Source organism: Lontra canadensis, unplaced genomic scaffold, assembly GCF_010015895.1.
Source record: "Lontra canadensis isolate GAN:19392208 unplaced genomic scaffold, GSC_riverotter_1.0 scaffold25, whole genome shotgun sequence".
Taxonomy (NCBI): domain Eukaryota; kingdom Metazoa; phylum Chordata; class Mammalia; order Carnivora; family Mustelidae; genus Lontra; species Lontra canadensis.
Genome location: NW_022631019.1, coordinates 7,419,931 through 7,445,742, shown reverse-complemented (window position 1 = coordinate 7,445,742; position 25,812 = coordinate 7,419,931). Strand labels below are relative to the sequence as shown.

At 57.1% G+C, this 25,812-nt stretch overlaps 1 protein-coding gene across 1 annotated transcript in view; it reads left to right on the top strand.

The window, feature by feature from the left end:
* The window catches only part of CASZ1 (castor zinc finger 1), a 144,917-nt gene that overhangs the window by 65,095 nt on the left and 54,010 nt on the right, over window positions 1-25,812 (top strand). The window contains exon 3 of the mRNA XM_032863382.1: window positions 15,259-15,310. The gene's annotated coding sequence lies outside the window, so the exon portion shown is untranslated. The remainder of the gene's footprint in view (window positions 1-15,258; window positions 15,311-25,812) is intronic.

Here is a 25,812-nt window from a genome sequence, read left to right as displayed (position 1 = left end):
CACTCTTCAGCTGACCAGCCCACCTGCCGCCACTCCCCAGCCGCCTGCCCTTCCCCCTTTGGCTCCTGGCGCCATGATGCGCGCCTCCCGTCTGCGCCCACGCACACCCCATTGGTGCTGAGCCGCCGTGGGCGCGAGTCAGGTGAGCGGCAGACGGAGTGGCAGACCCAGCTCACCTCCTTCCCCGCGGGACCGGTGCCAGGGCCGCGCTCTTCCCGGAAGGCTTCCAAGCTCCCCCGCACGGCATCCTGTTGAGCCTGTTCCTGGGGTGCGGGGGCAGGCCTTTTGGGGGGAGAGTGTCTGCCCCGTGCTGCCCTGGCGCCAGCTCTTCCTGGAGGCCCATGTCGGATTGCCGGAGGCAGGCAGCTGGGCCAGGGCAGGAGCGGGGGACGTCGGGGATGGGAGTCAACTGGGATGGAGCCACCTCCCTGTCGCCACCACCGCGGCCCAGGCCAGAGACAACTGCAGAGCCCTGGGCAGATGTGTGTCAGTGCCCGCTAGGTGGTTGTGGCTTCAGTGGCCCTCGGGGGACTTGCCCTGCAGGAGGCCCACAGAGTCCCTCACTGTGCCCTCAGCTGTGCCCAGCACCCGCAGCGGTGCTCGGGGACCCGCATGGCCCTTTGGCCTTGCCCACACTGGCTGCCCAACCCCTGTTTTCAATGTCCTTGGGAACTCGGTGGGGTTCTAGAGAGGAGGCAGGAAGGTAGTAGAGGCCTTCTGAGTGTCCAGAATGTTTGAGCACAAATGGCAAGAGACCAGCCTTCCAAGCTCCTGAGCCACAAGGCAATGCCCTCTGGTCTTCCCTGGTCCACTGGCCCCTTGTATGGGGGAAAAGTGTGTCACACCTGGAACCCTCTTGTTCTTCACCTGGCATCTTGAGCAAGAAACTGTCTTTACCATTTCCGTTTGGCCTTTGGTAATAAGGATGCCCATCACCACTCATTCCCTTCCCCATTCCCTCTAAAGGAAAAGGAAGCCCCATGTCCTACTGAGGGGTCTAAGTGGCTCAGAGGTGCCTGGGCTGTGGCAGCTGACCCACCCCCTTCAGTGAGGTCACCAGGTGGGGGCTGACATGCAAATGTCTGCCTAGCTGGCGTGTGTGCCCAGGCATTTCAGACATTTCCATAGACTCCCTGTGTCATCTAAGGGGAGGGTGCCATGCCTCAGTTTCCCCAGGTGGCTTCTCTCAACAAGTGCTGTGAGAAATATATCTGGAGAAGCAGGAGAAGGGAGTTGGGGTTGGGCATCTGCAGGACCCAAAGACGCTCCCGCTCCTTCCTCTAAAAGCTTCCTAGCAGGAGGGAGTGGAAAGCAAAAAAGCACCTGGCCAGGAATGAGGCAGAAAGGTGGCCTGTCTGAGGCCCGCCCCAGCCTATCAGACCCAGCAGACCCCGAGCCTCCCTCTCCCCGGTTCGCGGGCCAACACCTGAACGAAGCTCACGTAGGAAGGGAGAACCACTGCCAAAGTCCTGTAGGAGGTTAGGGTCACCAGCCGCCCCGTGGGACCAGAAGCAGGCAGCTGGCCCCAGACATAGGTCTGGTGGGGAGGGGCCACACAGACAAGCAGCCGGTCTGCCCTGCTTCTCCTGGATGCCTACGTGGACGAGTCCTGGTTTCGAGCTCCCTGAGAGCGAGGAATGGAGGAGATCCTATGAAAATGATGATATGTGACAATCAGTCACAGCAATTAGTGTTTTGGTTAACAGGCCTTTTTTGTTTTCTCTCACCCAGACAGAATGTCACAAATAAATCCTCTCCTGCATTTGCATATTAATTGGATCGGAGACGTCAAGCATCTTTCATTAAAGAAAATGATCTGCATATTTGGAGACATAAAATAGTTATTTTGATGGGTTTTTTTTCTTAAGATCAGGGGGTGGGGGAGGTAGGTGATGGGTGCAGTAGAAATTGAGGTAGAGTGAAGGCAAGCCAGCCCCTCTGTCTGAGTTAACCCTGTGCGGGCTGGAGTCCTGGGCCAAGCTTGGGCAGAAGATCATTAATATGTAAATCAATCCAGGAGCCCAGGGGCCCCAAGGCATCTCAGGGTGGCCCAGGAGCCCGACTTGACCTCTGTGCAAAAGGGACCCCTACCAGAGATGTGGGCAAGGAGGTAGGGTGCCATCCTGACTATTGTCCCGGGTGCGTTTCCCAGGGGCAAGGAGTAGTGGGCAGAGGGAGTGGTTCAGTGCCCACCTGTGTCTTGGGGATCTTGGCTTGCTTTGCCCAGCTCTCTGTCCCCCCTACCACCTTGACCTCTGGGTCAGCTGCTCCTCTGGCCTCTTGCTCTTCCTTTCCGCTTGGCTTAACCATCTGTGCCTCCTTTCTGGCATGCTCTCTGACCTCGGGCTTCCCTGCGCCTGCCATCCTTCCTGTCCCCACATGGAAAGTTTTCTGGGGGCAGTAGAAGCAAAGCCTGGAGTCATTATCACAAGCACTCACTCGAAATAACCCAGAAAGCTGCTGGGCCCATATTAGGGCATGAGTTCCCCAGGAAAGCTGAGTGAACGTAGAGTTTTTGATAGGCAAATGTGACTCCCAGAGAGTCATCCTGGTCCCCCCCACTCCCACCTTCAATTCTAGGTCCTTGTGGGCTGGGCAGGCACCAGGGACAGCCTCCTCTAGACATTTCGGAGCTCCCCTGGACTCTTCGAGGAGCGCAGCAGTGAGGCCCGTCAGCAATATCAAATTTGTTCCCCAGTCTCTCTGCCCTCACTGGGCCTAAAGCCACAATCTCTTGTGTTTAGGTGGTGATGATGATGATGGTGACAATGACGACAAGGTTGATTGCCACTACTTTTTGCACATAGGAAATGTGCAGACACTTGGCTAAGCTTGGCACTCATTGTCTCCCCGAATCATCACTGCTACTATCAGCCCATGCATTTGATAGATAAGGAAACTTGACCTCAGAGGGACCGGATAAGGTGCCCGTGGGTGCCATCAGGGTTCAGAACCTGCAGCGACAGCCGCAGTCTTCACATAAGCCTGTGGGGCCTCTGGGCTGTGGGGACCAGTGGGGTCTGGATCCTGGTTGGATGGCAGCTGACTATAATTTCCACATATGAAATCAGAGGACGTGAGTTGAGACTCTGTCTCAGCACTGCTGCCTCCTCTCACCCCACCGAGAGAGGCCGGCCCGTGTTCACAAGACTTGCAGGGGGCTGACTCCTGGGGGTTCTGTGGGCCCCTGAACCGGAGGGGTCTGTTCCAGGCCCACCTATGCTCCTGGTGTGCGGTTTTGCTTAGAACTGTGAAGTGCCCACTTCCCCTGTTCCCACACCCTGCTGGTCCTTGCCATGCAGGGCCCTGGGCTCCTGGGCTCCCTTGGGATTGGGCTGGCCCTGAGGGTGTGGTCAGCTCCCTGGCTGAGCTGAGAAGCCACTCACCTGTGCTACTCCCCCCACCCCGCCCCACCCGAAAAGCAGACCAGCGTCTCCTTACTCCCTGCGGTGGGCCCAAGCCTCCAGTGGAAGGCTATTGGGTTGGTGTTGCCTGCCCCACAGTGCTGCTTCTAGGGACCCCTTCTCCCAAGCACCCAGATTCTGAATGTTTGGTGTGTGCAGCCTTGGGTCATCACCTTGAACTTCAGGGTTCTTTTTCTTTTTTTTAAAGATTTTATTTATTTATTTGACAGACAGAGATCACCAGTAGTCAGAGAGGCAGGCGGAGAGAGAGGGGGAAGCAGGCTTCCCACTCAGCAGAGAGCCGGATGCGGGGCTCGATCCCAGGACCCCGAAATCATGACCTGAGCTGAAGGCAGAGGCTTTAACCCACTGAGCCACCCAGGCGCCCCTGAACTTCAGGGTTCTTTTGCTTTCGCCATCTTCATCCACTAACCACGGTGCTTGGGCAGAAACACTCCCGGGTCTGGGGGGAAGGCACAGAGGTATGGTAGAAAGAACCAGGGCTTTTCATTCAAAATGAATCAGCCTGGACACGGCCTGGTTGTTTTTTTGAGCTGTGTACCTTGGGCAGGATTTCTTCCCTTGCAAAGAGGGGGCGGTCGTTCCTCCCAAGGAGTAATCTGGCTCATCTCTGTTGAGGGCCCAGACACGGGCCTGGGATAAGACAGACCCCCCACACATGCCAGCTAAGGGGGCAGGTGCTTAGATCTACTGCCCACTCCTCAGGAGGTCAGGACTTTGGAATGGAAGCAATCAGTTCCCAAAGGACCTGACAGCTTTGCCCAGCTTGTTCCTTTTCCTCTCTGGCTGTCAGCAACTTTGTCAGCATGTGTTTCTGGCAGGGCAGGTGGGGGTATCTCGTGGCCCTCAAATTTGGGGTTCTTGGAGAAGGGGCATTGGGTGCCCTCCTTGAGGAGCCCGCGGACAGGCTGGGTGTTTTATGGAGTCTGGGGGAGTCCTGCAGCAGCGTATCTGTTAAATGCCAAGAAGCCAAGTTGGTTTAATATGATTGTAGCTGCTGCTTTGATAAATCAAAATAATTAAAAATAATAAATTTGATTCCTCAACCAACAGGCTGTGTGTGGGCGCAGGGCCTGGGCTGCCGAGTTAGGGCCGGGGAGGTGGGAGGGGGCCGTGGGATACAGGAAGGCCTGTCTTTGTGGGATCATAAACGAGGAGGTAGACATGAGCTTGGCAAATCAATTAGGGGAAGAGGGTCTTTCACTCCACAGAGCTGTTGGCCAGCCTGGGCTGGAACCCCTGCTGGGGCCTGCCACTGGCTCTGTGGCCTTGGGCCAGCCTTGGTTTCCTCGTCTGTCCCCCACCTCATGGGGCAGTGGGAGGAGTCGAGCTTGATGTGAACGCTGGCCAGCCCTATATTGAGTGGGGTCCAGCGGCCCCTCTTGGTCTTCCTTTTACACCACTTTGGCACTGCCATAGCTGGGGCACTCCCCTTTGTCACTACCATGGCCCGGGCACCCCCTTTTGGCAGTGCCATGGCCAGGGCACTCCACCTGGTACTCCCGGGACACCCCATCTTGGGCAGCACCACGGCCGGGGCACCCCCTTCGGTACTGCTGTGGGCACAGTGACCGGACATGTTCCCGTCAACTGAGCAGCCTTGCTGGTCCAGCGGCTCGTCAGGACCTCTTCCTCCCGCTGCCGGCGGTTGTCCTAACACAGGATTGTTCTGTTTATGAGGACGTCCCCTGTTGTAGGACGTTTCTATTGATAGCTTCCTTCTGCTTCCAGAGTTGGGGCAGGAAGTACATGCCACTCCCTGCAGACCCGAGTCCCTGGTCTGGGTGCCGGCTGCTCTGACATGGGTGGGTGGGTGGGAGTCAGAGAGGGCAGCTGGCCCCTTGGCTTCCACCCTGAGCCCTCTCCCCGACCCCACTCCACATCCTCAGAAGCTCTATTTGGTGTCTGATCCAGAAGAGCCAGAGCAGCTGGAAATCTGAACTGAGTGGAGGGGGTAGGGGCGGGTGGGGCGGGAGGGACAGGGTGTCTGTCTCTTTAAATGCACTTTGTGTCAGTGTGATAAGGAATTTGATGGCTTTATCAGAAATACCAAAGCTTTATTTAGCAGGGTGAGGCTCACACCACTCAGCTCCACACAATCCGCTGATAAATTGCAAAAAAGAAAAAACCCAACATCTCACCAACACCCAGCACAGCGGGGGAGAGAAGGCAAGGCGGGCGGGAGGGCCGAGGAGCCAGCTTGGAAGTTTGGGGGGTTGTGGAGCTGCAAGGGGTGGGAGGGCTGGTGGGAGCAGTGGGAATCGCAGGGGCTTTCTGGAAAGTGCTAACAGGCAGGTGTTCTTCCATTCTCCGCTGGTGGCCTTTGTAGATTTTTCTGGTTTTTGGCAAAAGTGCAAGAAGTATCTTCATTCTTCCGGGGAAAGGGCTGGTGAAAGAGACCTTTCGTTCTCCTTGGCTGCTTTTATCTGTTCCTCCTGTCCCTCTGCCATCCCAACCCACCTCAGTCTCTAGGTGAATCCTTCGAGCTGAGCTGGTGAAGGCAGAATGCAGGAGAGACCCGCAGGCACGGCGAGCTGCAACTCTGGAAAGGGGGTCTGTCCCTCCGTATGGCCGAGGAAGCAGGGGAGAGGAGGATCCCTGCCCAGGGTCAAGTCTCTGCCCAGGTCACAGGAGGAAGCTGGAGGCGCTTTGGCAGGCCTCGCCTACTGCAACATTCCAGGACTTTCCAAGCTCTCTGCCAGCTGGGTGGCTCTGGGGGAGCCCCCTATCCTGGCCACTCTAGATTTCTGTACATTCTGGAGGGTCAGCAGAAGGACAGAGCGACATTTCCACTCCAGTCTCTTCCTCCTCAAGCCTTCTTTCTGCCCCTGTATGTTTCTTCTTGCCTCTTTCTCTCGGGGAGCCCCTCTTGATCTGGCTTTCTGGCTCAAGGACTGCCCCTGCCCTCCCTTTGCCCTCAGCTCCGTGTGCACCTTTCGATGTGAGCAGATGGAATTTAAGCCGCAGTCCCCACGACGCCTCTTTGTGTGTTCTATGAAGGTTGGGCCTATTCCAATTCTTTCCAGAAACGGAGGCAGGTACCACCTCCTGGGTCCAGATGAGAGCCATGTGGAGAGCAGTGAGTTGGGTGCTGTGTATAGTAGAAAAGGAGGCACCTCTGTTTCTGCGGTTTCCTGGGGACTGTCCTCCGCCCAGCTAGCGCCGCTCCCTAGCTGCTGGGCCCCTCACCCCTTTCTGGGGTGCCATGGCCTGGCAGAGCTGAGGGCTCGGGGTGGTCACCACGGGCCCTACCTATCCCCGGTCCAGGGCTGCCGCAACCCCTTATCTCTTCCCAGTGTCCCTCTCGGTGCCTCAAGGGGTTGGTTGAAGTGGGGACATCTCTGCCCACATAGCTGTCCCCAAACATGGCTAAAGGGCCAAGACTTCCCAGGGCCCTCCTAACTGGGCGGAGGCTGGCTGAGGCCAGAAGATGCAGGAGCAGTTGCGGGGGACCCAAAGTCAGGCTGACCCAAGGCAAGGGGAGGCAGAGTTTGAGAACAGCTCTGCCCTAAGCACACTTCACCTGGAGCCGAGGAGGGGCTGGGCCCATGTGCTCTCTAGAGGCAGTGACCCGGAGGTCACCTGGCCGAGGTGAGGCCAGCCAGGCGCTTCATATAGTGGAGCCCCAGGATTAGCCCGGAGAGGGGAAATGCTGGGCGGAGAAACAGGGGAGCTTGGAGGAGAGGGGGGGAGCTGAGCCGGCCAGGGAAGGGCAGAGGGTGAAGGAAGCTGTGGAAAGGCCGCAGCCGGGAGACAGACAGGAGGAGTAAATGGAAGTGACAGGGTCAGGCCAGACCTTTGTCCTCCAGCCTGATTAGAGAGTCTGCCCTGGATTTCTGAAACTTTGGGATGTTGTCGGACAAACTGAAGCTTAATTCTGTCAGAGCGCTGGGGAGATTAGAATTGACATCCCGGGAGCACATTCCTGGCTGGGCAGAAATCCAGCCCCCGCTGGGAAAAACCTGTGAAAGCATGGCCAGCCCAGGGGTGGTGGCGGGGGTGCCCATCAGGCCCAGTGGCCACCTCAGCCCTGTGGGCTGGAGCCAGGAGCCTTTGGGAAGCTGGGCTGTATCGTTGGAAGCCTCGGGCCCTGCGGAAACAATGGAAGTGCAGCAGAGCCCCTTCTGGGTCTAAACCCTGGTTCTAGGCCTCTGCCTAGTGGTGCCGCCTTGGGGAGAGAGCTTAATTAAGTTGGTTGAACCTCAGTTTCCGCATCTGTAAAATGGGACAAGTCTGCCTTCTGCAGCCACTGAACTTTCCTGTCCTTTGATGTTGAAGGCATAGCCTTGGGAAAGCTGAGAGGAGGGGGTCAGGCTTCCCTCGCTGAGCTCCCCAGTGCTGGGCGGACCCGGGGAGTGCCTTTCCTACAGGATGCTGCGGCGTGCCAAGCCAAGGTGCCCACCCCTGCACCCGCGAGGGCCCTTCCAGCAGCCGGCCCCATGAGCCGTGAGCACCCCGCAGTACCTCTGTGCCCTGTGTGTCTAAGAGCTCCCAGGAAACCCCCTCAAACCAAGTGAGCCCAAGCAGGTGACGCAGGCCTGCCCTGCAGCAGCATCCATCCCATCCAGAACGGTTCCTCTCAGACCAGGAGATGGGGTCAGAGGATCGGAGTGAGGGCCCAGCACGTTAGCCCCAAACCAGGCTGTTTGTGGGAGAACAGAGTACCCCTCCTCACTTCCCTCCCGATTCTAATGACTTCTAAATATTGGTAAATATTTTGGCTAATGCAGGCTCTCATGGCAGAGAGCAAAGCTGTCTGCAGTTCAGGACCTACAAATTATTTATTAAAGATCTGAGATGCGGCGCAATTATGTGGAAAGAACCCCCAAAATTAAATAAATAACTAACAAAATAAATAAATAACAGCCACACTGGCCGCTCGCAGGCTTGGGGAGCTGCATACATGATTGCCGCCTTGATGAACTCCCCCCGGATGTAATGAGCTGATTTTCTGCTGTTAATATTGCATCTGCTGATGAAGGATTCGTTAGGATAATGGAACGAAGCTAAAATATAAATGACTCCCTGTCAAGAGGCAGCTTTTGTTTGTTGATCTCCTGACAGTTCCCGGGCCAAGGCAGGGGTTTCCGTGCGCACACGCATTCAGGATGCGGGCAGGAGGGCGGGGAGAGGGCTCGGGGGGCTGCCCCCAGGGCCCGGCGCACCCAGTGTCCCAGGCTTTCCCTGCCAGGTGGAACCCCATCCTTTGGTGGGGGGGCCCTTAGCCCTGTGGGTGGGGAAGTCCTTGATCCAGACCCTCCTTCCCCATCCAGAGGGCAGCGTGTCGTGTCACACCAGGCATCTGAGCAGAAGCGGAAGTCATTGGGGGACCCTGGCAGAGACGGCTGGCCAGGGCCATGTGCATTGGGCTCCGCTCACCAGACGGGACGCACGCGTGTTCGCGGGAACCGGAGCATCCGGGATAGGGAATCCTGGGCTCTTAAGTGACGTAGGCTGCCGGGAGGCCCCCCCCTGGAGCCACCTTCGCCTTTCCACATTGTCTTTTTTCCCCTTGGCGGTCATAAACCGCATCTCGCAGAAGCCTAGGAAGTCCCTGGGCAGGGGCGCCTGCCATTTTCGAGGATAAGGGACCGTCTGAGTTGTGACAATTGACCTTGTAACACCCAGGCTGAGCTGCCACGCAGGGGCCATCTTTCTCCTTTCTCAAGCTGCCAGGACTGCTTCTGCCGCCGATTCTTTGGCTTTCTTATTTTACCTCATTGGGGTAAAAGGGACGTCCCCTAAAATTTACCATCGTCACTATTTTAAACCATATGATTCAGTAGCATTAAGCACCTTCACGGTGTCGTGCAACCCTCGCCAACATCCAGTTCCGGGAATTGGTCATCACCCCAGACAGAAACCCCATGCCCGTTAGTGGCCACTCCCCAGTCCCCCTTCGCCCTACCCCTGCCAACCACTCACTTGTCCTCTGTCCCCATGGATTTGCCAGCTCTGGATAATCCAGGTACACACAATGGGACAATCCGCGCCCTCTGCGTCTGGCTTCTCTCACTTAGTGCGTTCTCGAGGCGCAGCCACGCTGGGGTGTGTCTGAGGACCCCGTTCCTTTCTACAGCTGCCCAATATTCCACAGTGTGGTTCCGCCCCACCTCGTTCATCCCGTCATCCGCTGGTGCACGTTTGGGCTATTGTTTGCCTTTGGGCTCTTGTGAGAAGAGCATCTGTGAATGTCCGTGTCCAAGTTTACTTGGGTCCATTTTCCATTCTTTTGGGCTTATGCCTTCATCTCCCCCCAGCTTCTTCCAGGCAGGAACCCTGAAAGGTACGAACGTAGCTTGAGCACTCCCCATGTGTGGGGAGTGCAGAGTGTTATTTCAATAAATCTTGGCCACAGCCGTGAGCACAGAAGCTCCGTGAGGACTGTCTTTGGTTTTCCACAGTTCTCTAGGCCGAGGACCGTATCCAGCATGTGGTGCGTACTCAGGGGAGACTCAGGGAACCAACTGCCTTTGAGGTGGGCATTTCTGCCCCTACTTTTCATTAAAGGAGCTGAGGCCTGGAAAAGGTTAAGCAGGCTGTCCTGCCAGATCCCGTGGTTATAAGTGACAGAGGCAAGATTGTAGTCCCTCCACCCTGACTCTGCTCTCGCTCCCATGTGCTGGACGTTTTCTCTTCCGCATGCCTAGCACCGCACCCCATGCACACCATATGCACTCCCTGAATTTCTAAGACCACTACAGAGCAGGGGACAGAGGGAGATCTAGGGTCAATTCACTTGGTGGAGGGGTTGGGCAACGCCCAGAGCAGGTGTTGTCTTTCTGTGCATCTATGTGGCAGAATATGACCGTCTTTCCAAGGAGGCACTGCCTTACCCTCATTGAGCTCTGAGCTGGCAAGGACTGGATTGGACATTGCCGAGCACTCCTCCCAGGAAACTTTCTTGCTGATGGTCTGGCCAGAATGACTCCTCGCCTTGACCTTCGAGGCTCTCGGATGGGGAAGCACGTGCAAACCCCACTGTCGAGCTGGTTCCCTCTGAGTAGGGAGAGGATGGGCCCCACCAGGAAGACCTCAGGCACTTCTGCCTTCAATGATCAGGCTGGGCCTCTGGGAAACGGAAAAGTTTCTTCCTCTCGCGGGGTCTCAGGAGGGGTGGGGAGGCTGGCTCCCCTTCTGGAAGCCTGAGAGTGTAAGGCAGGGGCCTCCCATCCCATCACAGGCTGATCACATCACAACCCAGCCGGGTTGGCCTCAGTTTCTGAGACAGGAAGAAGAGAGAGGGCAAGCCAGGAATGGGGATTTTCAGGGCATCATCCGGCAAAGGGACCAAGGACTGGGCAGGGGATGTCTAAGGCAGAGAGGGTGAGCGAGAGGCCCTGGGGCTGGTGGGAGTCAGCTGAGAACTTCCCTGATTTTCATTTATGTATTTATTAAACATCTTTCCTGAGCCAAGACTTGACAGATCAAGGTGGGAAAGCCCCTTTCCTGCCCCCAAACGACTGGACCCTCTCTCCCTGTTGACCCTGTACAGATTTTTCAGGATTCTGGCCAAATTCCAGCCCAGACTGTGTTAGGAAATCAGTTCCCCACTCACCCCACCCCCAGAATTCATCCAGAAACCTGCTCAGACTCCTGGTGCTGGGGGCCCGCCCCCTGCCTGCCTTGGGGTGTAGGTCCCTTTCCCTAAGAGGGGACAGACACCTGCTGGATTGTGCAGAGCCCTTGGACCCCTCTTTGTCCTGCTAACCACTGTGTAAAAGTTTCAGGCTTCCTTTGACCTTTCCGTTTTGCTTGGTTACACTGCGGCTGTCCCACTGACCCACATCCCCCAGCCTGTTTGCGGGGGTAACTGCTCAGCCCCTGCCTGCCTGCGGCCTTTCTCTCCCTGGCAGAACTTTCCATCCTTTCTTTTCTCCCCCTCTATTCCTCCCTGCCTCCCTCCCTCTCTCTCACTCTCTCTCTCTCTCTCCCTCTTTCACTCTTTTAACATGGTTTTCCTAAAAAGTTTTTTAATCAATCAAATTTGAGGCAGAAAATAGGTTTTGTCACGCCTGGTCCCGGGGTGGTGTGGCTCTCACTCAGGCTCCTGACAGCTCCTCAATGCAGGAAGGAGGCCAAACAGAATATTTCTCGGGGAAAGTGCCCGTTTCCATGACACTGCCCCTTGTCTGTGCTGCCCCCCTCCTCAAGCTGCCGGCTGACATGGCCTCAGCTCCTGTGAAAGGGGTGTGTGTGAGGATGGGGGAGGGGGCAGGGGACGGCATTGGGGGGTAGATGGGCAGCCGACAGCTGCCCCGAGCCGCCATGGCCTGAGAGGGTTGGGGAAGCAGGTAGGGGCGGCAGGGGCCGAGGAGCCTGGCCTGGGGCTGCATAATCAGCTGAGCCTCATACATATGGGGCTGGGGAGCTGTGGGGGAGACACTCCGAAGCCAAGGCCGGGATAGTCGGTGGCTCCAGCCAGAGGGGACTACAGCTGGGTGAGGCCTCCTCAGGTCCCGGCATGCTGGGCACAGCAGCTTCCTCACCCTTCCCTCTGCCCCTTCCCTCCTCTCCTGGCCTGTCCCTCCACCCCCTCACCGGAGGCAGCCCCTCTCCAAAGCTCTGGGCTCCATCCAGCCCTCCTTCCACCCCAGTACTCCTTGGGCCCAGAGGAGCCTCTAGTATCCTACCCCCCGGGCTACCGCCCCCTCCCCAGAGCTCCCTGCTGGCCCTCAGGGGTCTCCCCTCTCCTTCCCTTTTCCCTCTCCTCCTTCCCACCTCAGATGTTCACCTTCTCTTCTCTCTTCTACTCTCCTCACTCTCTTTTATAATTAATGATTAGTTTTAATTGGTTTGCTTAGGCAGCCTGACAGCGAATTAACAGAAGCCAGCCCAGGGCTGTGAGGCTCAGGGAGAGACCACCGCACTCCAGCACTGGCCGGGCGAGGGCAGGCCAGGCTGAGCTGGGGGGCCCGTGGGCCGGCCGGCCGGGCTGCGGAAGCACAGCGCTCACAGCCAGGGCCGGACCGCACCTGGCGTGCAGTGGCCAATGGGAAGAAGGCAATGGACTCTTGGCACATGAGGCACATAACTGGCAACTTTCTCTGGGCACTTCTGTTCTTCTCCTCCTCCTCACACCCCTCCCATGTTCTCATTCACAGATGGTGTCGTCCACATCTGCAGAAATTAGGGCCCGGTATAAAGGGAGGGCAGGGGCCCTGCCTTCAGACTGGGGTGGGGCTGGCTTGACTGTGCTCCCACCCATCCTCACTCGGGCCACGGGCCAGTGGGGTTAGCAGCTTGGCACCTCTGGGGCCAGGCTTCTGCTTTTTCACATGGACAGGAGGGATCCAGTCTTCCGGCTGTTGGCCTGGTTAGCTCAGCTGCCTGCCTCCATCTGGGAGCTCCAGGACCTGGTTCTGTATCTGATTTCCCGGGCACCTCGACACAGAACTCAACCTTTCGGTCCTCAGTTTTCTGGTTGGAGTACTTAAGAGAAAGACCATCACATGGGTGGATGGGCCAGAGGGGCAGTGCGTGGACAGCTGGCAGAGAAGAGACGCATGGGCCATGATCCCTGAGCACGCGTTACTTTTCTTTCTCAGTCAAACCTAGAGCTTCCTGCTCTCCTCTGTGTTTTCCCACGCTGTGTCTTTTCCCTGGCCTTGCAGAAGCCCTTCCTGAGCCCCAGCGCTCTTCTGGTCCTCTGCGGGGCCCTGAGTGTGCCCGGCCACTAGCTCACACAGGCTAGACCAGACGTCAGGGACAGTGGGGGTGCAGAGAGAGACAGGAGAAGATGCCTGGGAGCAGGGGGGGTAGGGGAGAGGAAGAAAAGAGAGAAGTTGAACTTCTCAGGCTCCCCCTGGGGTTCCAAAACGCACCCAGCCGCCCCGCTGCTCCTGTCTGCCAGGCCACCTGCCCCAGGGCCCATGAGAGGCGCCACCTCCGGTTGGGCCCCACGGGCAGCATCCCTGCCCCTCCCCCTTCCTCCCCCCACACTCCCCCCTCCCCCCCCACCCCCGCCGGGCCAACTCCCGCAAAGTTTCCTGTGATTGTTGTGTGCGATCGGATCTGCAAGTTGCTCTCTAAGCTTCTTGTCACATTTTGACTTAATGAAGTGCAACTGCTGAGGGATTTGGGTTCAGAGCTCCGGCCTCCCTCGCTCCCTTGTTGTCAGAAAACAGGGGCGGTTGGGGACGGCAACACCGTGCTGCAAGTCGTTATCATTCCGGTCAGTCTGTTTAACACAAAATTAAACAAAGAACTAATTAGTGCCTCATGAATTAATAAATGCACAGTTGCAGGGGAGGATGGGAGGGGAGAAAAAGGTGGTGGAAGGGAGATACTGGAGTTACGGGGTTGGGGGGCTTTGGGGGTTCAAGGGAGGCTGGCCAGGGCACCCGGAGAGATCTCAGGCAGCAAGTGTGGGATGGACACGCGGCCGGGTTCTGACAGCCAGGTCTGCCCAGAGTCTCTCAGCCGAGGCCGAGCTCTCCAGCCCCTGCCCTGCAGCCCCGCCCTGCTCGGCCTCCGTGTCCCCCAGCTCCCTTCTCTGGCCTCTTGCTCTTTCCACTCTCCTACCTCAGAGCCTCCCCCTTCCTCTCTACTGCCCCCTATCTCAGTCGGTCCAGCCCTCTGCTGGACCCCCGGCCTCTCACCCTCTGGGTGGGTCGGCCTAGGAGGCCCCCCTTGTGGGGGGCAGCCTTCCCAACAGCCCGGCACCCCCCAGAGCCCTGTGCCTGGCAGGGTGGGTTCTGCCTGGGTAGGCCCCTCTGCCCAGGCAGCCCAGCAAAGGCCGCGAAAGCTGGCAGAAGACCCAGCCCTCCTTAGGAGGACTTGTCAAGTACAATTAGCATTATCTGTCTAAATATGTCCTGGGAAAGAGAGGGCAGGCAGCAGGACTGGGTGGCATTCCGGGAGCCCTGTACAAGGTCACCTCACCTCTTGCAATCCCCCCAATCTGATTTGGGGATTACACAGCCTAAGGAAATTGGTGTTATTCCTCTTGCATCATTGATAAGCCACAAGTGAGGGAGTGGGGAGGAAAACACGTAATAAACAGAAAAGTCTTTCCCGAGTAGGGGTAGGGTTCTGAGGCCTCGGGGCAGGAGGGTGGGGGTGGGAGTCGGGGTGGGGGACCAAGGGCTCCTTGGGCTTTTTATCCACATCAGGAGTCTGTCTTTCCAAACTCAAGCTCCGGGCAGGAGGATCTGAGCCTGGCAAGCTGGGCTGAGTTATATGTTGGCTAAAGATCCTCTCCGTTGTTGGACCGTGTCCCTTTCCTTACATGGGCCCCTAGCGTGGGCCCCCGGCGTGGGTGGGTTCGTCTCCTTGGTAGGACCTCAAGGTAGAAGGTACCGTCATAGTCTGTTCCTGGGAGGTGAGGCTTCTTGGTGATGTGGCCCCTGGCCCATCTTTGCCCTCTGTCTCTTACTTACAGTAGTGAACAGCTTGGCATGTGCCATTTTTATTCCCAGGGGCTGGGGAAGACAGTGAAGGAATGGGTGCTGCTGTGTTCTGCCGTCCCAGGCCCCTCAGTTTAGCCCCTGTCCCCCGCTCCCCGGCCACCAACAGACTTCTGTCTCTGCCTCCGCAGACGTGTGTGCAGTAGGGTATGACCGTTCCCGCTTTGGTTAGGGGTGTGTCCCGAGGACCTTATTTCCCCTGGCATCAGCCCCACTGCTTCCTGAACTTTTTCAAATTTTGGTTGGAATCTACTTAAATGATCCAAAATCCATTTTTGACCCCCTTTGCCAGTCCTGGAATATCAGCCCCTTGGCCCATTGTGTCAGGGAGCCCCTGGGCACACAGCGGGATGGAGGGCACGCACGAGGGGGTTGCCGGCGTCCTGCCTTGAAAGACTAACCGGCTTTTCTCTCTCCCTCCCCAGGATGAAGTGACGCCCCTGCTGTTAAAGAGGAGCCTCTAGGACCCGCTGCGAGGTAAGGCCGAGACCCTTCCCTGTTATGCTGTCCTCCCGCCTGCACCGGAGAGCCGGTGCTGGAGTCACTCAGGGCTGGGTCCTGTCATGCGGAGCACCCAGGGGGGACTGGGAAGATGGAGACGGGATCAGAGCCACACTGCCCATTTGAACCTGGCCAGAAACGATGGCCCCGTAGGAACATGTCAGATTGGCTCTTAGGCAGGAAATGGGCCGGGGGCACCTGGCTAGTGGACTGTGGGCATGGAATGCGTTCGAGGTGGTGTGGCACAGAAGCCTCCCTGGTGCCGGGGTTCGGCCGCCTGTCGATGCCAGCCCCGGTTCTGCACAGCGCCGTCTGCCCACTGTGGCAGCCTCTGCCGGCTCTCTCTAGAAGCTCTGCTTCTAGCTCTTGGGGAGCCTCGTGGACTTGAAAGCCCTAGAACTCCAGCCCTGCCTCTCTCCTTGAAGCTGCAGGTCCTCGGTGGCCTCCTCCCCTCCCCATGAGTGGCTGGTAGGGAGGAAGCTGTAGATCCTGAGCCCAGATCTGGCTGCTGACCTGCCCTTCCCAGACCCAGGGCTTCCCCCGTCTGGCTGGGCCTTCACAGGCTGTCTCAGTCCCTCCCCCTGCTCGCCAGTGGCTCAAGGAACCTCGGGGGCCACCGGGCCTCGGCCCCAGGCAGCGCAGTGTCAGAGGTGACCGGTGGAACGCCAGTGTTATGTAAATAGCGGGACCCGCCCGGCGGGCGAGCTGGCTGGCTGCAGCCATCCATCATCCTGGCTTGGCGGGGCGGGGGACAGACAGGGCACCGTGCGCCTGGCTCCAAACCTGTTTGTTTTCCCTTTGTCTCCCGCATTTCGGGCCTGGCTGTGACCGGCTCCGGGTTTTGTCCTGCTGGCCCCCTCCCCCGGGAGGATGGGGGGAAGGGAGGAGATTCGTGCGGCTCCCACCGCGGCATCCCTTTCGGACTTCAAAGGCTCCCCCAGCATTGTCTGTGCCTGCGGGCAGTGGCCCTGAAAACGTGATCAGAGGCGGCCGGTGTAGGGCAGGCCCGGCCCGCGCCCTGCGCTCTCACTGGGGCCCATAGATTCCTCCCTTTGCCGCCAGCTCCACCCTGGTTACAGCCCTCGCCTTCCTCTCCCCTGGCGTCCCCTCTGGCCAGCCTGGCCCTCCGCTGCCCACTCCCATCCCTTCTTTGCCATAGCGTAATGCCTCTCTTGTGTCGAGACTCCTAGAACGTAGAGAGAGAGCTCCAAGTCACCACCGCCTGCCCCTGCATATCATCCATGGCGATCCGAAGCCAGGTGAAGGGCTTCTCGGCAGGCTGGGTGCCAGACCCGTTTCGGGGACATGGGGTTCCCCCTGTCAGCACCTGTTCTTTCTCTTCTTTTAATCTATCCTCTGCTGATCATGAGAGCCTGACTTCCACCTGAGGCCTCTGCCCAGCCCTTCCCTCCACTCTGGGCAAGGTCCAGATCGGATACTCCTGTCCCCAGGCAGCGGGACAGCATCCTGGATCTTGAAAATGAGCCTTAGGTGCTTCTGTTCTCTGGAGGCCCAAGGCCTGTTTTTGTAAATAAAATTTTATTGGCACATAGCCACGCCCACTCGTTTGCATGTGGGGCGTGGCTGCAGCTTCCTGCACAGTGGCAGAACTGAGCAGCTAGGAGAGAAGGTTTGGCCCCAAAGTGTAAATACTTTCTAAGCCTTTATGGGAAAAGATTGCTGTCTCTTGACCTCTGCTCTTTTTTTTTTTTCAAACTGGCAAAATATACCTAAAGTGAAAATTACCACAGTAACCATTTTTAAGTCTAGAGTCTCCTGGCATTAAGTCCACAGTATTGCCTCTCACCCGCCCTGTGCTCTTGTCTTCCATGGGGTTGCTCCGAGGGGTTCCAGCAGTGGTGTGGGAGCCCCTCCTGGGGGCTGCGGGCTACTTGGCAGACCTGGTCTACTAGGGGCTGCCCTCCCTCTCTACCCTCCTCAGGGCCTCGTCCTCTGCTCAGTCCCACCCACCTACAAGTCCAGGTTTGCCTTTCCTTTGACAGCCACCATTTCCTGAGAGCTGGGCATCCCATTCCAGGAGCCCAGCGTAGCCTTCTGTCTTTACTAAGCTCTCACGTCCAGTTTCCTCTTCTGTAAAGTGAGCAGAATAGCTACTTTTTTTTTTTTTGAGATTTGTATATTTATTTGAGAGAGTGTGCCTGTGGTTGGGGGGAGGAGGAGAGGGAGAGAACCTCAGGCAGACTCTGCACTCAACGCAGAGCCTGATGCGGGACTGGATCTCAGGATGCTAAGAGGATGGCCTGAACCGAAATCGAGACTCAGATGCTTAACCCACGGAGCCACCCAGGCGCCCCCCAAAACAACTACTTTTGCAGACAAAATTACGGGGATGAGTGAGTTCACGTGGTCAAAGGTGTTTGGCCTGGGGCCTGACCAGTAGGAAGAGCTCACATTCCCTCCTTTCCCCGTAGCTTTTCACCTCCCAGAGCCCTCGCCATCCCCGGACAGGTTCTCAGGGGTTCTCCACCCCTGCCCAAGGACTTGTGAGGCTGACTTCTTGGGGAAGATGAGTCTCCTCACTCCAGTGGGTGCCCTGGAAAGAAAAGCCCCGCGGGTGGCAGGCTGAGTGGCATTGGGGTTCCCAGGTCAGTGCGGGGTCCTCTGTGCCCTCCCCTGCAGGGTTCTCCGCTGCGGCAGGCTCTGGGAAACCACACAACTTTTCTGAGCACCTGTCTTTCTCTCTGTAAAGGGCGCCCTGCACCATGTTCTTTGCTTCCCAGGCTGTTGCAAGGAGGAACTAGGTACTCAGGGGAGAGCCGTGAAGGTTGTGTTCATGGGTGCTGCTGGGAGTGAAGCAGGCCAAGGGGAGAGTCTGCATTTGAACATGGGCCCATTCTGGAGAAGGTGGCAACGAGGCCATAGTTCCATTTGAGAAGGCGCCGGAAGTTGTGTGGTGGGTCCTTGTTGCGCACAGGGGCAGGGACCAAGGCTGCTCTGACACGTTACTGGTGCTGTGAGCTGATCTGGGAGCCTGGCTCCAAGCCCTAAGGGAGCAGCTCGTGGAGAAGGGGCCGGGGGAGGGGGTGGTGAAGGAGGGTGAAAGAGGGAAGGTGAAGCTGGGCGGCAGTCGGAGGTTTGAGGCCAGAGCTTGTCCACTGGCTGCCTATTCTTGCTGCTTCTGCTGCCGGCTCTCTCACTGCCCTCTTTTCTTGGGCTCCCGGTCTTTTGTCCATCGCTTTCCCTCTGCCAGCATCCCGCTGGTTTCTCTCCCTCCTGGCCTTCCCACTACCCATACTGTCACCCCCAACTCCACAGCGCGCGCACACGCTCTCTCTCTCTCTCCTTTTCATCTACTCCGAAGGCTTTACTTTACTTCCTTGTCACCCTAATTGATTGCATTAACCTTTCAGCGTATTGGATTCCTCGGCATCGTGCAGAGAGCCCTGCGCAATATGCTTATAATCTGAGCCATAATGGACAGTTTACAGTCAACAAGCTCCTTCTCCCTTCTCTGCCATTGGCCCGGTGACATCTCTCTTGCCCCGGCCACCATGGCCACTTCCCCCGCGGGCAGGGGTGGGGCGGCGGAATGAGGTTGGGTGGAAGCAGACACAGCCTGGTCCCCCCCACCCCCCAGGGATCGATCTCCCAGTACCTCCCCTCCTCCTGGCTCAGCCCTGCTGTCCCTCTCCTTCTCCTCGGAGCCTCCTAGCCCAGGTCCTTCCCCAGGCTCTGGTCTTAGAGAATCCTCTCGGCTTGGCTCTCTGCTCCTGGGACTCTGACTAATGAGTGGCTGATGGAACCAGCTTGGATTTGGGGAATAAGGGAATCCTCTGGTCCCACCAGAGGGTTTTCAGATCAAACTGGCACTCCTTCGCTTGTCTCAGGGGCTTTGAGGAAAGATACTGGTGACCACTTCGGGAGGCCGAGAGAGGGGATGTAGGCAGCGGAGTAGTAAGCCAGAGAGAAGCTTCTGCAAGGCAGGCAGGCTTAGCCCCATGGAGGACCTGGCATGGGGGAGGCAGAGGAAAACGAAAGCTGGCTTCTCGGGTTAGTAAAAACGGGCTCCCTCCTGGGTTCCCGGGCGGGCACCTCCTCATCCAGCAATCAGGCAAACGAGCCAGTCCATTCCAGCCGCCCGGTCCTGGGAGCTCAGTGAGCCCCGGCCTTGAAGGTCCTGGCTGGGGCTCCCAGCCCTCAGACCCAAAGCCCGGTCAGCCGAATCTTCATTCACAATAGGATGGATGCCGCGTTGAATACATTAGTGTCAGGCCGGAGGAGCAGGACGGAAGCTCCCCTTAGCCCTGGTGCTACTTCCTCTCTCCCGCACTGTTTCCCCCCTACTCTCCGCCCCCACTCTCTGCCCATCATCTTCTTCTGAGCACCCCCTCCCGCTGTCACTCCATCACTCGGAAGGGCAGGCTCTGGCAACAGGGGGCCGGACTAGATCCTTCCCACCCTCTCCCAGGGATTTTGGGGGTGGGCAGAGGGCACAGCAGGGAGAAGCCAAGCAGCGAATTAAAGTTTGGTGATTGTCAGTGTCAGGAGAAGCTAAATAACCCTGTAACTAGTATGAAGGTGAATTCACGGTCTGCTGCACATGGAAAATATGAGTGCTCTGTGAGACGAGGAAAGTGAACGGCAGAGTCTGCCTGCCACGGTGGGCAGCCTCCTCTCCAGGGACCTGGGCAGAGAGGCAGGAGGAGGGCCATGCCCTCTCCCATCCCTGCCAGGGAACAGCCACCCGGGACCCCATCCATGTAGGGGCGGGTGGCTCAGCTTGCTCAACGACCTGCTGGACCAGTGCTGGGGACCCAGGTAGATGTCTGTTGGCACCCAGCCCAGGGCCCAGGACGCCAACCCATCCAGCCAGGTCCATGTTCATCTCTGCTCACCAGTACTTACTGAGTGCTTACTCTGTGCCAGGCTACATGCTGTGCCCTCTACCCCCACTCTGTGCCGTGCTATTGTTCTTCCCCCCCCATTTCATCCCCACTTTGTTATAATCCACTTCTCTGAGCTGTAATTTACATGCCAAGTGTACAATTCAGTGGTTTTTTAGTATATTCCCAATATCGTGTGATCACCATCACTATCTAATTTTAGAATATTTCCATCACTCCAGAAAGAAACCCCATACTCATTAGCAGTCACTCCACATTCCTCTTTGACCCCCAGCCCGAGGCAGTCACTAATTATTCCCTTTGATGCTGAGAAAATGGAGGCTCAGAGAGGATCAGTGATTTGGTCAAGGTGGCACAGCCAGTGAGTGAGGGAGCGACAGTGTGAACCGAGGTAGTGGGTTCCTCCAGAGTCAGTGCTCCTTGAAGGACTGTCTGCCCCATGTCCTGGCTGCCCCAGCCACCCCCACCCCCTCTCCCCCGCCACACGTTTCTAACAGCCCAGGCTCAGGCGTGTACAAGCACCATCCAAACACGTAGGCCCAGGCGGCAACACGCATCTCTCTCCCTAGGTACCTTTGTGAGCCCATACAGAAAAATCTCACACCCCGCAGAAGGACGGCCAACGTCCTCCTCTAGCACCTTCTCTTCCCCAGCCCAGCTCCTGGAAGGGAGGGTTGGCACAGGATCCAAGGGCAGCAGGGGAGCTGGAGTGGCCAGTGAGACCTCGGTTGTTTCAGGGTTTTAAAAGGAGAAATCTCCACATCTCCTGTAGCTGATTGTTGTAACTAAAATCCAATGCCAACACAACATTCCAGAACAGGTCCCGCCCGGGTTGGGGCCACAGGCTGGGCCCTGTGGTGCCCACAGGGGAACTGGAGAAGCTCAGCACCACATCACACTCTTTCCGTCCGACTCTCGCTCTCTCCTTTGCTCCTGTCCTGTCCTCCCCCAGCCTCTTACTTCTTTACACCCCTTCTGGCCCACCCCAAAGCTTCAAAAAGAAATTTTTATTTATTTATTTATTTTTTTTTTTTGGTGGCCATACTCTTGACTTGCAAAATTTGGACATTAATCTGAAACTCATCCCGCCTCTGATAAGAGATGAATACAGGAGGAGACACAAAGGGAAAGGTAGACCAGAGAATGAGTCTGTTGGATTTGGTTTGGGGTTTTTTCCTCCTTCTCCTCTCTCCCTCCAAAGCGGAGGATCCGGCCCGGCCAGTTTGGATATTTATTAAGAAAAAGCCAAAGATAATTAACTTTTTTGTTTTTGTTTTGTTTGCGGGTGCCTCCCCTGCTGGCACTCCTGACTGCCTGGCAAATTAAAGCTTCTCCCTGCTCCCAGGGCGCTGGGCTGCTGGCAACTCGGCCGTTGGCTGCCCAGGAACCGCCCGGCCCCTCGGCTGCCACCCCAGCCACCCACCTCGGGGGTCACTCTATGCCGCCACCGATGCCACGTCCCCAGGCTCTCCTGACTTCTAGAGCACCCTTTAGAGCTGGGTAAGTGGGGGAGAGAGTGGAGGGCTACTGTTGGGGTTATGGCCACCACTTCCCTAAAAGGAGAAGCAGCCAAAAAGCGAGGGCTACCACTGGGCTGGGGCATATGCCCCTTGGCCAGCTCGGGGCTGTCCGCTTTCCAGAAGAGGGCAAGGAGAACAGAGAATGAGCTGCAGTGGAAGAGAGGCCAGGCTGGGGCCAGGCCCACCCCCAGCTCTCCTAGGAGGCTGGTACACTGCCAGGACCTATGGGCCTTGGGTATTCTTCAGAGGAGACTCGGGGCCACGGAACCATCCCGCCATAGCTGTCTACCCTCAACACCGGCCTCCATCCCACTCCCACCTCTGTCCCAGCCCAGGCTATCCGGGGGCCCCGCAACGTGGTGAGGGAACCCTGTGCTGCCTCTGGCCTGCCGCCCTAGAACATGCAGAGCCCCGAGGCCAAGCCCCGACCTGAGCCTGAGCCCTGTCCGTGGTCCAAGAAGGTGGCAGTTCTAGACTGTCTCCATGGGGGGACAGAGTAGAGAGTATCTCGGGAGCCGGGACAGCCAGCAAGGAAGGCAGGTCCTCCCTAGGGGCCCGCCAAGCCAAAGCTTAGAGTTGGAGGTGTGGTTTGTCCCTCTGCTAAATGAATATGCCTTAGCCCCTCCCCGGGCAGAGACCTCTCCTCCTGCCCCTGGCTGCAACCCCAACTGGGCAAGTAGGCAGCGATATGAGGTCCCTCTGGGTGGGGAGCCTGCCTTGGAGCTGGGTACAGAAAGGAGGGCATTCTTTTTCAAGGATTTTGCTGGCCCCCTTTTTTTTTCTCTGAAATATAAGGATGTGCAATTTTTTTGGTTTCAATTTAGCATTGGAGAATTTTATAATTTAGTAATTAAAATCTCTGATAGGCTTTAGAAATTGCGGCTAATTGAATTTAATGGGAAGATGATTTTCAATTTTATTTGATTACCGGGACCCCTGGCATCGGTATTTATGGGAAAAAAATGGGAAATGTGCTGTGTGGGCTAAGATGGCATAATTGAATTAGGGATAATCGGATTTCTCCGTCATGAATTTCACTATAATTTTCCTATAATTTTCCATTAGATATCTAGTTTACAAATATTCACAAAGAAATGAAGCTCTTTCGGAATGGAGATTGCTGGCTAACAGGATTACGGGGCCGAGCGCGCGGCTGTGCCAGCCCCTACATGGGCCATAATGCGATCCCTGTATCTGCCTTATACTTAGCCTGAGCCTGGCCTCGGCCCCTCACTCCACCACCCACTCCCCTGCTCCTCTCGGCCCTTTGCACCTTCTCCATCCCTGTGTGCCCCCTGCCCGGACACCCACCCATCCCTGGCCCATGGCCTCTTGCGGCCTGGCGGACCGTCCCGTGCCACAATGTTTCCTGCCCACACTTTGCTCACTCGATGCTCTCCCTGATACCCTCCCTCTGTCAGCCCAAGCAGTGCGCTCACACGCAAACACACGGACTCCATCGCAGGTGCGAACATGCTTGTTCACATGCACACACAGCCCTTTGGCCAAGACTTCCGTGCCCTGGCCCAGTCGCCTCGGAGGGAACCAGTTTATTGGGATCCTGGGGTGGGGTGCAGGAACAAAAGGAGCTTTGTTCAAGTTTATGTGAAAGTTACAAATTCAGAATGAGAGCAGATAAAGCCTGAGATACCTGGTGTGTAAACAGGCTGGTGAGTGAGAAGGCCCCGGGCTCGGGAGGGATAGAGAATGAGTGGGCGTGCTCTGGGGGTGTGAGGGGACCAGGAGCCAAGTGTGGAAGCCGTCCTGGGGAGAGCTGACGGTTTTTCCTGGACTCGTGTGAGGGGCCCGGTGGCTGGGATTTGCCGTGCACAGCTCCGCGTCTTCTCTTGGGGATGGGATGGAGTGCGTGAGGAGGAGCTGGGGCCTCGAGACTGGGAGGAATTGAGGCATTGGGCTTTCCGTGACCTGAGTCCTGGGCACAAATGTCCTCACTGTGGCCTGGCCTTAGGGTCTAAGAGGTGTCCCCTCATCGGGGTCCTCAAGGCAAAAATGAGCCATAGCCTCAGAGATGGCAGAGCTCTGGGCCTCTCCCCTTCCTACAAGCGCACATCCAAAGAGAAAGAAAGAGGGAGAAGTCTGGGGACCCCTCCATTATGCAGCCTCTGACTCACACCTCATGACCTCGATGCCTCAGCCTTCTTCTCAGACTTTCTTAAATCATAACACACCAAGATGGCCTCATTCTCTGGGCCTCTCTGGCCTGTCCTCTGCTCTTGGGTGAGGCCTCTTAAGCCTGTAGTGGCTGATTGCGCCTGTCGCCTTGGCAGAACAGAGGCTCTTCGGGCCGCCCACACCCCCCTCCACCACTGTGCCTGATGGGTGCCTCCAGCTTTTGTCCATCAGAGGCCCCAAAGTCGCTGCGCAGCCAACCCTCTTGGCCTTGCCTAGGTAACTGGAAGTTACGCCCTCCCACGCCCCAACCACCAGCAGCAGAAGCCCAGAAGGATGCTTAGACACAGCCAGGAGGTCGTGTGGGTCACATATGCAGGGGGCCTCCCATACGTGCATCATCAAATAAACCCAGAAATCATCCCTCCACTCCTCTGTGACTCTTACTCTGCCTCACCCCAGTTGCCCAGGACTGGGGTTCGGGACCGAGTGCCTGTTGTTACAACCCAAAGCCGTAAGCCTTGCTTTGGAGAGTCGTGGGTGAGAGCAGCCAGAGGCCTGTGTATACTCTGGAGTAGTCCTGGACACGGAGTCCTCTCTGAGATCCTGCGTGGGGAGCAGAGCTCACAGTCTTCTGTGCGTGATTGCCCTATACCCATGCTTGTCCTGGTCTCCGGATAGCATAAGGCTTGGTTATTCAGGGTTTTAAGGACAGGGGACTGTCAGCAAAGTGTCTGGGCCTCTCTAGTTACTTTTCCTACATAGGAACAGGGCAGGCGTGAAGGGTAGAGGGTTGCATGTGGCAACCAGGAAAGGGGCTTGCCAAGAAGGCATCAGGGAAGGCAGTCAAATAGGGAGGAGATGCTAACTCCCTGTGAAGCCATTTGGAACCTAAAAAAAAAAAAAAAAAAAAAAAAAAACTAAGAAAAATAAGGGGAAAGTGGGAGAACAAGTAGATTGGTTAGTCTCTGACTTCTTTGCCCCAAGGTTTCCCTGGGCCTCTCCTTTTGCAAAATAGAAATATTGCAACAATAGGCCAGTGCCATTTTGCTGAATGCTGCCCAAAGACCAGAGAAAACCCAGGGTCTAGTCCCTTGCCCTAATTGGAGGCAGTGTGGCCTTTCCTAAAACAGGAGGAGAGGAAGGTGGCAGCGTGGAGACACAAGTGACAAAGAGCTTGTGACAGTGAGATCTAGGTACTGTACTAGCAAAGCTGCCCATGTTCTTGCTCACCTGACTGCCTCCTTCCTGAGCGCCCCCCCACCCCGCCACGTCCATTGGGTAACTTGGATCACTAAAATTTAAGGAATTTGGGTAACTTGGATCACTAAAATTTAAGGAATTTCAACGTATCTGGCCCTAGCAGGGATGTCTGGGCACAGAGAGACCCACCAAAGTACTTTCTCTGAGAGAAAAGGAGGAGGGCCAAAGAGAGCACAGGAACCCTTGTCCAGAGATGAAATGGCAGACAGGAAATGCGGCCATTGCCGAGGGTCAGGTGGCAGGAGGCTAGTTTGCCGAGGGTCAGGTGGCAGGAGGCTGGTTCCTTGGTTCAAGGGTGGCTTTCCCCTCCATGCCAAGGTTCTTAATGAGGCAAGAGGGTGGGAGGGAAGCCCAATTGATGTCAAGGATCTGTGGTGGGAGCTTGGACTGCAGGCTGCCCAGCGGAGTGAGGTACTGGCTGCCCTCGGGGCCCCATTGCAGGGCTGGGGGGCCGAATTGGGGCCGAGGAGGAGGAGAAAGACCCCGGGCGGAGAGCAGGGATATTTAGGCGGCCTGGGTAGGCACAGTTGGCAGGGCTCTAGCGCTCATTTCAAGGGACAGCCAAGCCCAAGTGGCGGAAGCTAGGGGTCCTGGCTCTCCTTGGAACCTGCTGCAGATGGCAGGCAGAGCTGCGCGAGGCCAAAGCGCGTGTCCTCTCCCCCTTCCCGCCCCCCACCCCGCCAGGCCCACCTCCCGGTAG